Genomic DNA, 17,804 nt, shown 5'->3' on the forward strand with positions numbered 1-17,804 from the left:
ACCATTCCCACTCCACTCCAAACTAAGGACCTCATTGTGATAGCGGACGGTCGGACCACCATCCGCTTTTGCGATGGTCAAGAGACTGACTGTCACGAGTCATTCTTTGAAGTTCCCAAAAACTTAACATGAGCAGAATGAAGCTCTAGCCCAATGACCCTCTGGTATCCTTTCCACGCCCCCCAACAGAATTAAAAGGGGAGTGAAACATTTCCTCGGGGGGAAAGGGGATTGGGGATGGAGAAGAGACTGCCTCATCTTTTCTTAAGGTGTTCCTAACCTCTCTGCTACTTCTAGAGCTTCTTAGGGTTTATATTTTGAACACTGTAAAACAAATAAAACACATTACTTCACGCTAGAAAAATGCTGAAAACTTCTTATGCATTTTTTTTTATTTTACTCTTAATAGAAACATACCCTTTTTTAGCCAGGCTATTTCTCTTTTCTAAAGCAATTTCTTTTTTTATTTTGAATATTCCTTTCTTTCGGTCCTTTAATATTATTTCCTTGACTGGTCTTTCTTTTTTCTTAAATGAGGGAATTCTTTTAAAAAATACAATCAGCTTCAGGTAGAACTCGTAAGAAAGTAGTTTGTCAAATCTAGTTCTAAGTAACATTAATTTTCACTAGATTTGGCATTTCATTCTTATGGAAGCATTATTATTTTCCCTTTCCCTGTATTTTTTCAGAAAAATACTTGGGTGAACAGAAACTGAGTATCGTTGACTGAATAAGGTAAGAAACGACCTTCAGCTGTAACTCTCTGTTCTAAAGTGATGCGCAATCGAATAATCCTCTTCTATTTTTTCTTTTTTTCTCATAAACTCCCCCTTGGACTTGAGGTGAAGACCCAACGAGAGACGGAACACCATCTCTACCGACGGGGATGTGCAACATTAAAACTAAACTACACTAATCTAAACTCCGGTTTGCAGGATCAAAAACACACCACTAATCTCCTGACTAAACTTCATTGAAGTGTGCAGTTGGGAGGGTGCGCACGCGCTTCACACTGCTGTGCGGACCTCACGCTCTAAGCAGGAAGACTGGAGCGCTGACCCAAGACCACAAGTGGTGGCCATCTTGGCAAAACACCATCTAACCAATGCGGTCCATGATGAGTTCTTACACTGTCTACAATGTAGGTGAAACAGGACTTCCTCTTTGTTCTGCTCCGAGACAATGCGCCCACTACTTGGTAGGTTTTACTTTGTATTTGGCCATGATTCCTGATACTGCCTGTGTTCAAACAATTAATACCTCACCCAGCTGTACACATCCATATATAGCGTGGACCGGGTAGATGTGAAATTTCAATACTACCTGAAATATGTCAAATAACATACATTCAAGGGTCTGGATATGTTCTTTTTATAAAATATATAATCACACAGGACCAGAGCATTCACCCAAAAAAGTGTGAAAGATAGAGAGAGTACCTCACGGTAGAACAACCCGAGGGGGTTCCCGGTTGATGGTTCCCGGTATACCCACTTCTCATCATTGGCAACTCTCTCTATTGTGAAAAGACAAACGTGCACTCAACAGAAGAGTAGTGCGGACGTGAGAATAGTGAAGGAAAAACACAAATAGTGACCAACGTATCAAACCACTGATACCTGTTGAAAGTGTCAAGATACACACAACAGAACCCCAAACAAACCACACCATAAAAATAAATAAATAGTGTAGTGGTGCTTTGCTTGCTGATACCGTTTTATTCTGATGCAGCGAAGCACTACTAGTTTAAAATGGTTACTTTATATACCATTAGAGTTTCTTTCCTCAAGCCGACATGTTTCATCGCTCCTTCTATGGCGATTTCATCAGGGCATATGAGGGGTTTGCTATTCTCAGTCTTTTCGACCTGTACTGGACCTGTGTGATAAATAAAACAGAAAGACGCTCAAGGCGTCATTCATATACCTCAGCACCGAGGTATTACTAGCGCAGCGTATATGGGCACGCAGTTACAAATTGATTTACCTGGAGTGCGCTACGTCAGCACATACCAGCGTCACTCCTCAGGACACCGTGTCAAATGTTCACGTGTCCGTAACCGTGACTAGAGCAAATCACAGTCACCTGTTGTAAGTTAAAACAGCAGTTTCAGAACACACTTATTACGAGTTATAGTCATTACAGTATGCATGCCCCGGATGTTTACTCGAGGGCTGTACAGCACTCCCCACCTTCGACACTATATCTGTGATATCTGGCCCCACGGACTTGTAAGGCGCTAGTAATGCGCCCCATTGTTTGTTCCTCATAACGACAATCCATCCCAGCGTTAATGTGGATCACCCCTATTCCATATATCGTTTCCAGTGAGCCACGTTATACAAAACAAAACTGCTCAGCTGCGCTCCCATTTCTAAACGCACGAAATCAACCCGGGCGTTTCCATCAGTATACAGTCACTCAACACAACCACGCTCTTACTGCAGCCGCGTCCCTCCGGCGCTTTCGACGGTCCACACACACAGTCTGTCTGTTGGACAAGAAGTAGCAAGGGGGGGCGGGGCCCCGCCCCTCACGCTGCGTGTGGCGGCCATCTTAGGTCGGGTTCAGAACCTACCCTTAGGCTGCAGCGCTCGCTGTTCTAAGTGGCAAAGCAAGGTCTATCAGCCCAATTTCGTTATTTCTAGATGGAACTTGCTATAAACAAGGATCCAGGTCCCAGTGTAATCAGCCTCTGTAGAGCATGCAGGACGATAGTAGCCCCACTGGGATCACTACTCTGGCATTATGCGTGGGTAGGCTGTGTAAAAATAAAATGTATGTATATACTCCTCGCTCCATGTGTTGGTTAATGTACAGGCACTAGTGCTGAAGATCTGCCCGTATACACATGTGTGTGCCCCTGAAAGAGGGTGTGGGTGTGGAAACCACTGGTGGGGGTCAAAGAACGAAAACATGGGGAAGAGTGTGTCAACTGGTGGTTGGTCAGTGCGCTATCACCTAAAGTCCAGGCTTGGATAATAGCTGAGAGAGTGCCAGACTGGGGCATGTGACAGAGCCCTGTCAACGCCTACTGACCTTGTTCCACTCAATATTTTCCTTGAGTCCCTCACGGTCTGCCCTCTCCAGATATATCCATTTCGCCTCATTTTTAGCCAGGATACTCTCCAGATTATATGAGTCGCCCACCACTTTTTCTAGGACAGTCCACTTCAGCTCCCTAGGGTCATGTCCTGATGTATTGAAATGTTGGACCAACCGTGTGGTCAATTTCTTTGCACGGATGGTACTCAAATGTTCCTGCACACAAATTTTTATCTTGCGGGTGGTAAGGCCAATATAATATAGACCGCAGCTGCACATCAGTCTGTAGATAACGTGTGTCGTATTGCAGTTGCTGAATCGTTTGAGATACCAGATCCGGCCACCGCGTAGACTGACAGTCTTAGTTGCTTCTGTGAGCCCACAGACAGAACAGCACCCACAAGGATAATGCCCGGCGGGTATGTTGCTGGTATTGGCAGGGCCACGATTCCGTGTGTGGACCAGTTTATCACGTAGATTAGGGACTCTTTTAAAGGCAAAACGCGGAGTGGGCTTCTTGTTCTCCGCTGTGTCGAGAATAGACCAGTTTTTCCTTATGATCTGCCTGATTTTGCTAGACAAGGGATCAAAGGTAGTCACAACTGGTAAGCACACTTGTTTATCTTTCGCATTGCGCTCCAGTAGTGCTTCTCTCGGGGTGTTCAGAGCCCTCTTCCGGGCGTGTCTAATGACTTTGGCTGGGTAATCCCGCTGTTGCAGCTTGGTAACCAATTCGGAGGACTGTTCCAGAAAGGTTTCAGTGGATGAACAGTTCCGGCGGTATCGCAGAAACTGTCCCACCGGGAGGTTATCGCGCAACGACCTCGGATGGAACGAATGGTAGTGGAGGAGGGAGTTTCTATCTGTAACTTTGTGATGTACACTGGTGAGCAACTTATAATCAGCCGCAACGATGTCTACATCGAGATACACTGCAGAGATGTTACTGATGGACCAGGTAAACCGGAGGCTAGGGTCCACCTGATTCAGCCATTGTAGGAACGTCTTGAGCCGGTCCTCTGTACCTGTCCAGATACAGAGGACGTCGTCAATGTAACGTCTCCACAGAGAGATGTTTTCTCTGTAAGGTTTCGACTCATGGAGGACCACACTCTTCTCCACCTGGCCCACATAAATGCAGGCCAGGCTCGGAGCAAATGTGGCCCCCATGGATGTCCCAGACGTCTGCAGGTACAGTTGTCCCTGGTACTCAAAGAAATTTCTTGTGAGTGCTAACTCAATGCACTGCATGACAAATGTTTGGGGTGTGTCATAGAACCATTCCATCTCCCCCAGGGCCCGTGCTGCTGCCACCAGCGTGGCGTCCTGGGGGATACTGGTATACAATTACTCAATGTCAATTGTAACCAGTAGTTGACTCTCAGGGTCAAAGGATATATCTTTCAAGATGTTCAAGATATCCGTCGTGTCTTGTACGTATGACTCCTGAGTCACCACCGCCTCCCTCAAGAAGAAGTCGGCGAACTGCGAAAGGGGTTCAAGGATAGACTGAATCCCGGAGACTATGGGACGTCCCGGAGGCGGACGTTGGGGCTTATGAATCTTTGGCAAGATGTAAAATACCGGCACCCTGGGATTGCTATTGATGATAAAGTCTGCCTCTTTGGGTGTGATCCATTTCTTTGTCACTGCCTCTGCCACCATCTGCTTGATGGTATTAGCAAGTTCAGGTGTCGGGTCCCGCATAAGAGGATGGTAGTTTGTGCGGACACCCAATAGTTTAAGGATTTCAGTCTCGTAGTCTGTGGTGTTAAGTACTACCAGCGCCCCGCCTTTGTCGGCTGGCTTGATGGTAATAGCCAAGTTTCTTTGTAGAGTGCCAACTGCCTGCCATTCTGCCTTCGTCATGTTATGACTCAAATTTTGTCCAGTGGTTTGTTCCAGGGATTCTATATCACAGATGACACGTTGTTCGAACACTGCCATCTCAGGTCCTACAAGTGATGCGGGGGGGCAGAAATTGGAGGGCCTGTGAAGATTAGTGTCAAAGAGAGAGAGGGGTGTACTGTCTTTACTCGCAAAGAATTTGTGAAGTTTTATTTTGCGCATCATTTCTGAAACCTCGGTCCTGCATAGAAAAGGATCATGGTTAGGTGTGGGGACATAGCCAAGTCCTTTATTTAGCACGATCTTCTCCGTGGGTGTTAATTCATAGGAAGATAGATTTACTACGATGTCATTAGCAGTCAGAGGGAGCGAATGATTCATTTCCCTTAGTTGCGGAATGTGTTTGCCCTGCTCCGTGTGATTCGGGGGGAGAATGATTGCCATGTTTGTTGTGTCCCCCTGCCTCGTCCCTGTGGTTGACCTCTTCCACCCCGGGCCCCTCTCTGCGGTTGACCTAAAAAAGACCTCAATAGAGCTCCCAGGTCCTCGTCAGATCTGCTTTCCGGGGCAAAATTGACCCTATTGTTTGTAGGCGCCGTTTGACGGGCTGGGCCCTCCTCGTCCTCGCTGCTCGTGTTGTCAAACCGCCAGTTGTTGGGGGTGCGTCTATTGCCCCCTTGCCCCCTATTGTTTCCTCTCTGATGGAATTGTCCCCGCCTCTGATATGGTTGGTTCCTTACAGGCTCTGGTTGTCTGTCATAGTATTCATCCTCTGTGTAAGGGAATGCCCATGTGTGGGTGTATCTTTCAAGATTCTTTTTGAGACCTTTGATTTTTTGATTGACCATGTATGTTTTGTATTCTGCTAAGTCTGCCTGTATGCGTGTAAGCTGTTCCTTGGCGTCAGTAAGGGCCTGGTTGTTATTAAGGCTGTCCTCCAACTCTAATATTTCAATGAGTAATGCCTCACTCAATCGTTTCGCCGTGTTGATTATCAAGATCAAACAATCGCGGGTGCATTTATTCGCGATGCAACTCCAATCCACCCGAAATTGTTTGTCCTCGAGAAAGATCTTAGGCTCGAGTCGAACTATCAAGCTTGGAGGGGAGGCGCCTGCCCGTAGATATTCAGTCATAAGCGCTCCATGTAGAGCCACACGGATTTGGCGCTTTTTCAACACGTAGTGAGGGGCCTGCTAAAATAAGGGCAATTTGCTCTTCAGAGGAGCAAGGCAATTCATTCCAGTAGTGTAGAGCAACCAGGATGAACCGGGTGATGTAACTGCTATTACACTGGGAATACCCAAATTATATCCTGAGCAAAAACTGTGTGCCTGATAGCCGCTGCGAAAGTAAGAGATAAAGGGTCACTTACATGTACCACTTCTTTAAAAAAGGTAAAACCCTCACGGCTGAGCCGCCGTACTAAATCTGCATAATCTGCCTGACAAGTATGCAGTGGCCCTACTGCTGCATTTTGATATGACCACCGTACTGGTGGTCAAAAAGTGCTCCATTCCATGGCGGCTTGTGCTATGGCCAAGGAAAAGGGCCGCAACACAAGCTGCCATGGTATGGAGCACCTGCATACACCATGTGCCATGCACCATTTGGTGCATGGCACACGGTTATGGCAGGTGTGTGGAGGCACTACATGTATCCTCAGGGCCACTTGACAATGGCCTTTGACAGATGGGTGCCCTTTCATGGGAGTCTTCCCGACATGAAAATGCATGTCGAAAAGGGATATTATAATCCTGATGGTGATTTCGGCCTTGGCATGCCGTTATTCAGTACTGGAATTCTGACTTTGCCCCATCGGGATCACTGATCCTGTTGACAATGGCAGTCTTCCCCCAACCGCTGTGGGTCTGACGGCCAGGATTGTAATCCGGTGGTCAGACTAAAGGGCTGTAGGTGGTTGCATGGACACTGACGGCTTGTCAGTGTGTGGTCCAACTGCCGTCATGATAATACTCTAGGTCAGAGAATTGGGTACTAAAGGAAGGGCATTTACTATCCTCCTCCACTGCAAACTAAGGGCCTTATTATGACTTTAGCAGTCTTCATGTAGGACGGTTGCCGTGGGGTCCTGTTTGGGCCCCTTCCTTTCCTTTCTGCCACCCTTTTCATGCGGGGTCCCCGCCATGAAATGGGTGGTGGAAATGCAGGCTGTAATCTGTTTGGGGATGCCGGTATTAGCATTGGAAGTATTTTCAGACCCTCTCACCACCGCCGCCAAGGGATCATGGCTCCCGGTGGAAGCTGCAGTCTTGTGGTGGTCCCATCATTGTAATTGCGGTCAGACTGCCATCCACGGGTACGACAGTCCCAAGACCGCTGTACTCGTAATTAGGCCCTAAGTCAGGGAAAGTTATGGACAATGAAGGGGTGACATTTACTATTCCCACTTCAATAAAAAAACTCATGACAACTGTTGGACTCTTAAGGAGTGACATTTGCTATTCCCACTCTGATGCAAACAAACTCAGGGTAGCTGCTGGACAATAAAAATGTGACATTTACTATTCCCACTACAATACAGACAAATTAGGGAAAGGTGTTGGACACTAAAGGGGTGACATTTACTAATCCCATTGCAATGTAAACAAACTTAAGAAACATATAACTACATTTTAAAAACACATTTAATAATTCCAGATAAAAGAAAAGTCCTTAAGTACAATTGTATTTTTTAACAATACTTGTAAAATATTTGTTACTAGATATTATCAAATTATCATTTATACATAAGTATATTAATATTTATTAAACACGTTACACGATTAAAACTTTGTAATAATATTAAAAATTGATTAAATAAACTTTTATAATCTAAACTATACATTTCTCATTCTCAATATTACGTTAATATTTACAAATGTTATTGAAATTTATTCAGTAAATGTTAACATTTTTCAAACTAAAACAATAGTTTCATTATAAAGAAAAATATTAAGTAAATATATTTAAATATCTCCCCACCTTTACCCCAATACACCCAACATCCTGATACTAATATTTTTAATTCAAACATTTAAAAATGTTACATATTTTTTTTAAATATTGCCACCCTTCTTGCCTAAAAACCCATCCCGCTACTAAACTTAAAAACAAATGTGAAACATTTTACATTATAAAGTGAACATTAATACATTATTTATTTTAACTCCCTACCCTTATCCCATGTAAACTCAACATCCAGCTACTAAAAAAATATTTGTACATGTCAAAAGAAACATTAAACAATTTAAATTACTAAGTAAACATTTCTATAAATAATTTATATTCAAAAATGTAAAAGGTTACTATAAATAATAAAGCGATACAAAAGGGGATGATGGATGGAGCGTTTGAGCAAATCAAACACTCACCCCCAGTCAACTGATCTGGGTTTAATCCATCACCATTCTTTAGCCCACTCAGCCACCCCATTTCAGACATGGCTATATGCAAATCAGTCTGACCCCTTGCCTCATGGGAAAAGTCCAGCCCGAACTGCCAAGCCATGTCTTCCATGGACCGGAAACAAGCATCCTGGGACCAGTTTCGGATTCATAATCCTCATCAGCCAGGCTATCTTGAATCCAGTGGCCAAGTGAGCAAGGGACTCACGTCTGAGCATACCCTGCCACACTTAGGGCGAACAAAGCGATACAAAAGGGGATGATGGATGGAGCGTTTGAGCAAATCAAACACTCACCCCCAGTCAACTGATCTGGGTTTAATCCATCACCATTCTTTAGCCCACTCAGCCACCCCATTTCAGACATGGCTATATGCAAATCAGTCTGACCCCTTGCCTCATGGGAAAAGTCCAGCCCGAACTGCCAAGCCATGTCTTCCATGGACCGGAAACAAGCATCCTGGGACCGGTTTCGGATTCATAATCCTCATCAGCCAGGCTATCTTGAATCCAGTGGCCAAGTGAGCAAGGGACTCACGTCTGAGCATACCCTGCCACACTTAGGGCGAACAAAGCGATACAAAAGGGGATGATGGATGGAGCGTTTGAGCAAATCAAACACTCACCCCCAGTCAACTGATCTGGGTTTAATCCATCACCATTCTTTAGCCCACTCAGCCACCCCATTTCAGACATGGCTATATGCAAATCAGTCTGACCCCTTGCCTCATGGGAAAAGTCCAGCCCGAACTGCCAAGCCATGTCTTCCATGGACCGGAAACAAGCATCCTGGGACCGGTTTCGGATTCATAATCCTCATCAGCCAGGCTATCTTGAATCCAGTGGCCAAGTGAGCAAGGGACTCACGTCTGAGCATACCCTGCCACACTTAGGGCGAACAAAGCGATACAAAAGGGGATGATGGATGGAGCGTTTGGGCAAATCAAACACTCACCCCCAGTCAACTGATCTGGGTTTAATCCATCACCATTCTTTAGCCCACTCAGCCACCCCATTTCAGACATGGCTATATGCAAATCAGTCTGACCCCTTGCCTCATGGGAAAAGTCCAGCCCGAACTGCCAAGCCATGTCTTCCATGGACCGGAAACAAGCATCCTGGGACCGGTTTCGGATTCATAATCCTCATCAGCCAGGCTATCTTGAATCCAGTGGCCAAGTGAGCAAGGGACTCACGTCTGAGCATACCCTGCCACACTTAGGGCGAACAAAGCGATACAAAAGGGGATGATGGATGGAGCGTTTGAGCAAATCAAACACTCACCCCCAGTCAACTGATCTGGGTTTAATCCATCACCATTCTTTAGCCCACTCAGCCACCCCATTTCAGACATGGCTATATGCAAATCAGTCTGACCCCTTGCCTCATGGGAAAAGTCCAGCCCAAACTGCCAAGCCATGTCTTCCATGGACCGGAAACAAGCATCCAGGGACCGGTTTCGGATTCATAATCCTCATCAGCCAGGCTATCTTGAATCCAGTGGCCAAGTGAGCAAGGGACTCACGTCTGAGCATACCCTGCCACACTTAGGGCGAACAAAGCGATACAAAAGGGGATGATGGATGGAGCGTTTGAGCAAATCAAACACTCACCCCCAGTCAACTGATCTGGGTTTAATCCATCACCATTCTTTAGCCCACTCAGCCACCCCATTTCAGACATGGCTATATGCAAATCAGTCTGACCCCTTGCCTCATGGGAAAAGTCCAGCCCGAACTGCCAAGCCATGTCTTCCATGGACCGGAAACAAGCATCCTGGGACCGGTTTCGGATTCATAATCCTCATCAGCCAGGCTATCTTGAATCCAGTGGCCAAGTGAGCAAGGGACTCACGTCTGAGCATACCCTGCCACACTTAGGGCGAACAAAGCGATACAAAAGGGGATGATGGATGGAGCGTTTGAGCAAATCAAACACTCACCCCCAGTCAACTGATCTGGGTTTAATCCATCACCATTCTTTAGCCCACTCAGCCACCCCATTTCAGACATGGCTATATGCAAATCAGTCTGACCCCTTGCCTCATGGGAAAAGTCCAGCCCGAACTGCCAAGCCATGTCTTCCATGGACCGGAAACAAGCATCCTGGGACCGGTTTCGGATTCATAATCCTCATCAGCCAGGCTATCTTGAATCCAGTGGCCAAGTGAGCAAGGGACTCACGTCTGAGCATACCCTGCCACACTTAGGGCGAACAAAGCGATACAAAAGGGGATGATGGATGGAGCGTTTAAGCAAATCAAACACTCACCCCCAGTCAACTGATCTGGGTTTAATCCATCACCATTCTTTAGCCCACTCAGCCACCCCATTTCAGACATGGCTATATGCAAATCAGTCTGACCCCTTGCCTCATGGGAAAAGTCCAGCCCGAACTGCCAAGCCATGTCTTCCATGGACCGGAAACAAGCATCCTGGGACTGGTTTCGGATTCATAATCCTCATCAGCCAGGCTATCTTGAATCCAGTGGCCAAGTGAGCAAGGGACTCACGTCTGAGCATACCCTGCCACACTTAGGGCGAACAAAGCAATACAAAAGGGGATGATGGATGGAGCGTTTGAGCAAATCAAACACTCACCCCCAGTCAACTGATCTGGGTTTAATCCATCACCATTCTTTAGCCCACTCAGCCACCCCATTTCAGACATGGCTATATGCAAATCAGTCTGACCCCTTGCCTCATGGGAAAAGTCCAGCCCGAACTGCCAAGCCATGTCTTCCATGGACCGGAAACAAGCATCCTGGGACCGGTTTCGGATTCATAATCCTCATCTGCCAGGCTATCTTGAATCCAGTGGCCAAGTGAGCAAGGGACTCACGTCTGAGCATACCCTGCCACACTTAGGGCGAACAAAGCAATACAAAAGGGGATGATGGATGGAGCGTTTGAGCAAATCAAACACTCACCCCCAGTCAACTGATCTGGGTTTAATCCATCACCATTCTTTAGCCCACTCAGCCACCCCATTTCAGACATGGCTATATGCAAATCAGTCTGACCCCTTGCCTCATGGGAAAAGTCCAGCCCGAACTGCCAAGCCATGTCTTCCATGGACCGGAAACAAGCATCCTGGGACCGGTTTCGGATTCATAATCCTCATCAGCTGTTCGGGCTGGACTGTTCCCATGAGGCACAGTGTCAAGACTGATTTGCATATGGCCATGTCTGAACTGGGGTGGCTTGGTGAGCAAAATAACGATGGATTAAACCCAGATCTGTGACTGGGGGTGAATGTTTTGCCATTGTGCAACATTCCGTCCATCATCTTGTGTGTTTTGCTTTTCACCCTATGTGGGAAGGGTATGCCCAGACGTGGGTCCCGTGCTCACTAAGCCACTGGAGTCAAGCTAACCTGGCTGAAGACGGCTGATAGCCAGAAACCGGTCCTAGGATGCTTGATTCCGGTCCAGGGAAGACATGGCTTGGCAGTTCGGGCTGGACTGTTCCCATGAGGCACAGTGTCAAGACTGATTTGCATATGGCCATGTCTGAACTGGGGTGGCTTGGTGAGCAAAATAACGATGGATTAAACCCAGATCTGTGACTGGGGGTGAATGTTTTGCCATTGTGCAACATTCCGTCCATCATCTTGTGTGTTTTGCTTTTCACCCTATGTGGGAAGGGTATGCCCAGACGTGGGTCCCGTGCTCTCTAAGCCACTGGAGTCAAGCTAACCTGGCTGAAGACGGCTGATAGCCAGAAACCGGTCCTAGGATGCTTGATTCCGGTCCAGGGAAGACATGGCTTGGCAGTTCGGGCTGGACTGTTCCCATGAGGCACAGTGTCAAGACTGATTTGCATATGGCCATGTCTGAACTGGGGTGGCTTGGTGAGCAAAATAACGATGGATTAAACCCAGATCTGTGACTGGGGGTGTATGTTTTGCCATTGTGCAACATTCCGTCCATCATCTTGTGTGTTTTGCTTTTCACCCTATGTGGGAAGGGTATGCCCAGACGTGGGTCCCGTGCTCACTAAGCCACTGGAGTCAAGCTAACCTGGCTGAAGACGGCTGATAGCCAGAAACCGGTCCTAGGATGCTTGATTCCGGTCCAGGGAAGACATGGCTTGGCAGTTCGGGCTGGACTGTTCCCATGAGGCACAGTGTCAAGACTGATTTGCATATGGCCATGTCTGAACTGGGGTGGCTTGGTGAGCAAAATAACGATGGATTAAACCCAGATCTGTGACTGGGGGTGAATGTTTTGCCATTGTGCAACATTCCGTCCATCATCTTGTGTGTTTTGCTTTTCACCCTATGTGGGAAGGGTATGCCCAGACGTGGGTCCCGTGCTCACTAAGCCACTGGAGTCAAGCTAACCTGGCTGAAGACGGCTGATAGCCAGAAACCGGTCCTAGGATGCTTGATTCCGGTCCAGGGAAGACATGGCTTGGCAGTTCGGGCTGGACTGTTCCCATGAGGCACAGTGTCAAGACTGATTTGCATATGGCCATGTCTGAACTGGGGTGGCTTGGTGAGCAAAATAACGATGGATTAAACCCAGATCTGTGACTGGGGGTGTATGTTTTGCCATTGTGCAACATTCCGTCCATCATCTTGTGTGTTTTACTATAAATAATACCCATGTGTAACATACAAATACAGTATATAACACACTATTTACCATTAAAAATGATATTATAACCAACGATATACACTACATCGATATTAAATAAATCAATATTTTAGACAATCCCTAAAATGCTATATTTGACAACGATACAAACTCTTTATTTATCATTCAGATGTTAATTAGTAGGAAGTGTTTTGTTAGCAAAATATACAGACTTCATTGTAGCAGGATCTACAAGAGTTTTTCCAAGTAGGGAATGCAAACAGAGGCTTGGTTAGCTACTCAGAAAACTGTGTTCCATGCACTAATAACCTCCAAATTAGACTATGAGAACTCTGTGATGCTGAGATCCTCAAAATGTCTCACTTATCTTCTTAATATTGTGCAGAAGACAGGTGTGAGATTGATCCTCAATAATCCTAGATGTATCTCAATCTGACTTGCCCTTAGAACTCCTCCCTCACAACCTATCCCCAGAAGAATCCACATCAAAAGCACTCACTTGCACCTTTAGGGCAGACACAGGCAAAAGCCAAAGTATATCTAGAAATTGTTGACCTTGTATGTGTATGCTGGGGCCCTTGGGACCCCAAGATACAGACTTATTATTATTCTTAGACTTTAAAGGTCCCACATTCGTTGTCTGTAGAATCAGGGGCTGCAAAACTTTGGAATTCCCGACCACAGCAAATACAGTCTTTCAAATCTGAATTCTTATGTTGAAAATGTACCAAAAAAAGGCTCATTCCACGTTAATAACTCTTTTTATTAGTCTAAATGTCAGCCCACTTGTTTCAGTGCTGGGGCACTCAGTTTTGAAAAGTTGTGTGCTTTTCAAAAATATACTTTATTAATTTATCAACCCATTCTTGTGGGGGCTGTCTTACCTTACAGCCCTCAATCCCTGTAATAGTGGTCATTTGCAGGGGGTCACAAATGCCTCTTGACTTATAAGTGTTCATGAGGCAAGAAGTTTTGAAGTGTGATATAGAGTCACTAAGCAGTGCCACCAACAAGGAGGACTGCATAATCCTACCTGTGTATGCGCCAGTTCTTCACATACCCAAGATACAGTTATGAAGCAACTGAAAGAGCCAGAGAGATTAACTAAACGTTGATGTAGAATGCCCGGCTAATGTTGTTGAACGGAAATAATATCTGGCAAATAGGGCAATGGAAATTTGTTCAGATTCTAAAATGTTTTATGAAGGTAATATGAGCAGGTCAGGTCATATCAGGTCAGTTTCTGAAAATACATAGGTTTCTCCAGCAACCTTGTGAAGCCAAAGCGGTTTTGCAATAATAACCAAATAAAACACTTTTTCAATGATTAATTCCCCAAAACTTCACAGGTTTTAAATATTTCGAAATCAGTTGCTGATATGATAACACCAGTTCTGTTGTATGGCTTATTTTATGAAAGTTCTTTACTGAGGTGTCATTGTGATGAGGGTGCACAACTGGATATATTTATAGACAGAATGTATGCCTGGGTGAGATAGTGAGATGAAAGACAGAGGGAATTAAATAGGATTTAAGAGAAGGACGATTTTGTCACTTTACTAGACCACCATAGAGAAAGAGACAGACCTACTGTTTCATAGAGGGAGAAAGTGTTCAGAGGGAGTAAGATTACAAGACATAATAGAACGTAATGCTCCAAGAGGCATACTGTTATCTGTTTTAATTTCAGTCACTGTATATCCCCTTTTAAACATTGCAGACATGCGGAGTCTGTTTTGTGGCTGGATGCACATTACCTCCTTCACCCAGTCTCTCTGATTTTGAGCGAGCATCTTCAACAGTAGGATGAAAAACGTCTCATAAATGTCTGACACAATGCCAGACTACAAACTGGTCATGTGTCCTTGCTTCACTCATGTCTCTGTTCAGTTACATTCATATAATGCCACTGGAAATGTCATTGGTCGTCATTTACACAGGAGGCAGTCACACTTAGGGCTGCATAAGTATAGGATGAAAGTAACCTTACCTATGGAAAACAATTATCTGCGCAAGTCAAGAGGCATAGTCATTTCAGTTGGCGGATTGATTTTAGTGCCCTTCTAGAATGGCCCTAGGCAAATGGACCATATGAGTAATCGGTGCAGCTCGGCCTTCAGGTACGTTTGCAGAAATCTATTTCATTGCGCAACCCACTACCTGAAACCACCGACCAAAGCAAGCAGAAGCCAAGGCAACTTAATCTATTGTGGTTGGACAAGGACGGCCAGAGAGGAGAAGAGGGCAGTGCTCTTAAACAGTTAATATTTCATGTTGCAGTGTGCATTCTGTTCCTCACCACAATGACAACTTTATGACAAGTCTTATTTTCCTTGATACTGGTAAGTTAAAAGTTGTATTAGTCATATCAAATGTGACATTTCCACTTCCTACCATTAAGACTTTCAAGTGCTTCTTGGTGCTTCACAGTGGTTGTGCAAGTGATGATGCCTCATCTTCAGGGGCACCCATATCATTAGGTGCCTAGAAGACTTCCCACTATATACCGTTGCTGAAAACCCTTGTCTTACCATCTGCATCTAACTGCGTTTCTCTTTCAAGACCAGGGGTTCTGGATCCATTTTGAAAAGTCCTATAACACTCCTTCATGTGGTCTCACTGTGAACACCATTGCGCATGCAGAAACCATAATTAAAGAAGCTAGCCTTGATGGAAAGCAAACTGAAATCAGCCCTTTCCACTTAGTCCCTCTAGCTGAAGAGCCTAGTAAAGGCCATTTGTCTTTTTACTTGGGTCTTTCTCTGCTTCGCTCCACTACTTTGTCTTGCAGAAAAGGAAATCTTGCCCTCTGTGGCACACTTCACTAGGAGGCCTGAATCTTTGGGTCAACTTGAGACCTGATCATTATATTGGACACCAACACTTGAATCTGGGAAGCTAACCTAAGTGGCTTATGCACCTCAAAATTGTGGTCTTGGGCTCAGCACAGTCTTCACATCATTGTGTTGGAATTTATTACTTGCATCTTTGCCATCAGAGTCTAGCCCAGAGGAGGACGTACTGTTGCATCATCCTATCAACTAGCTTGGAAGCATTAAGTCAAAATCCTTTGTACATATATCCAAGGATCTATGACCCTTCCTCTGCAACAGACACATAGTCATAGATACCTCATGGGACTTTCCACTTTGATGATGTACTGGCACACCAATTTCACAGTTTTTGAGCTGGCACCTAGATATGGGGGCCACGATCACTGATGCCTTCCTCTAGGACTGGTCACAATTCCATCTGTATGCCTTTGCCTATATTTCCTGATATTCCCGATATACCCTTCACAAGACACCTTTCATACAAGAGCATGCTCGAAGCTCCAGACTGGCTGTCACATGCATGGTTCCCTCTCCTCCTAAAACATCAACTGGTTCATGTCAGACCATTTAGACCTGCCAAACCTGCTGCACCTTCATTCTTCCAGTGGGGGACTTCATCCCCTATGCTGCAATGCGAGCCGCCACGTCATCACCCAAACCTAGAGGCACTTAAATCGCGGCCAGGGCTCCCGCAGTGCAGGACGCACAAGGACTTGCCTGGGCAAAGCCCGGACCAAGGGAGGGCCCGTCGGCGCCCGTCCATGGCCAGACGAGGCAGGGCAGGGCCACCCCTAAGGACTTGGTTACAGGGACATCTGCAATGTTATGGTAACGTTTGTTTGACATTTCTCTATAGTATAACTCATATTGTACGATTTCTTTGCTATTAGCAATATGAGTAAACAAAAACTAGGAGTAGGTCAGGGTTTTGTAGGGACACTTGATGCTTTTTTGCTGAGGGCATAATCAGCTCTTATTGATGAGATCAAACTCACAGAGTGAAGACTATCCCTTGAAACCCCCCATGACTTTCCTTTATCCCTGTACTCACTGATACAAGATCAAAGTACATCCAAGAGGCACCCCCTATACGGAACAGATCGCCATTATGTACAGAACCTGACGCAGTGACGGAATTTGCTTCCTCTTTCTTGTCCGCTAGCTGATTGTAGCCCCGTCAGACCTAAAGTAACAACTAGAGGTCAGAGAGTCAAATTAAGTTCACACCACTCTGCTGACCCTCCACCCAAGAAAAAGAAGGGCCAAGGACCACAGAAACAGTGTAGGCCTGCTCAAAAAGTTCCCGGGAAGAGATCAAGACTTGTTGCTAGGGAAAAAGGGCCCAATGAGGGTCCTTCTAACACCATCCCCCTCACTCAGACAGAAAAGCCTGCTAACATCACACGAGAGGGGATCTTTTGGGGTAGATTGGAAACAATGTTTACTCTACTATTGGAACCAATTTTACTAAAATTAACAACAGTAGAAGCCAGGTTGATTAAGGTAGAAGAGATGGTAAGCTGCAAACTGTTGGCTCTACCAGATGTTAGTTCTGTGACAGTTCCTGGTATATTAAACAACAGGGGGAAGGGCAAGGGGGCTGGTCAACCTGAAAGCTCTTCTGCAAATAGACAGGTAAATAGACAGACCCACACCAGGAGCTCTTCTAATAACATTGTTCATAGTACAGCCAACGCCCCCAGTCATCCTGGGCTTCCTCCCCTCAAAACAGGACCCCCCACAGTAGAATCCAGTAATTCTGCTACTATAGAAAGAGGAGCACTAGGCCCTAAATTGCCTGGTGGAAATAAGGAAGTGGAGAGAGATATTGATCACCAAGACTCCCACAACAAGTCTCCCATTTCCTCACGAAATTTAAATTTGCCACCAGAAGCAACCCCGTAAACGGTAGTCCTGGCCAACGTACTTCCCCTGTCACATAATGCCTTCAAACATTGGTCAATCTTAAAGAATAAATAACTGCACTTCTTAAGTTCAAGGACCGGCATTAGTAACACCCTCTTCTCAGAATTCTAAATGGTATGGCAAATAGGGTGGGTGGGCACCTCAG

Source organism: Lissotriton helveticus, chromosome 1_1 (genome assembly GCF_964261635.1).
Source record: "Lissotriton helveticus chromosome 1_1, aLisHel1.1, whole genome shotgun sequence".
NCBI classification, from domain to species: Eukaryota; Metazoa; Chordata; class Amphibia; order Caudata; family Salamandridae; genus Lissotriton; species Lissotriton helveticus.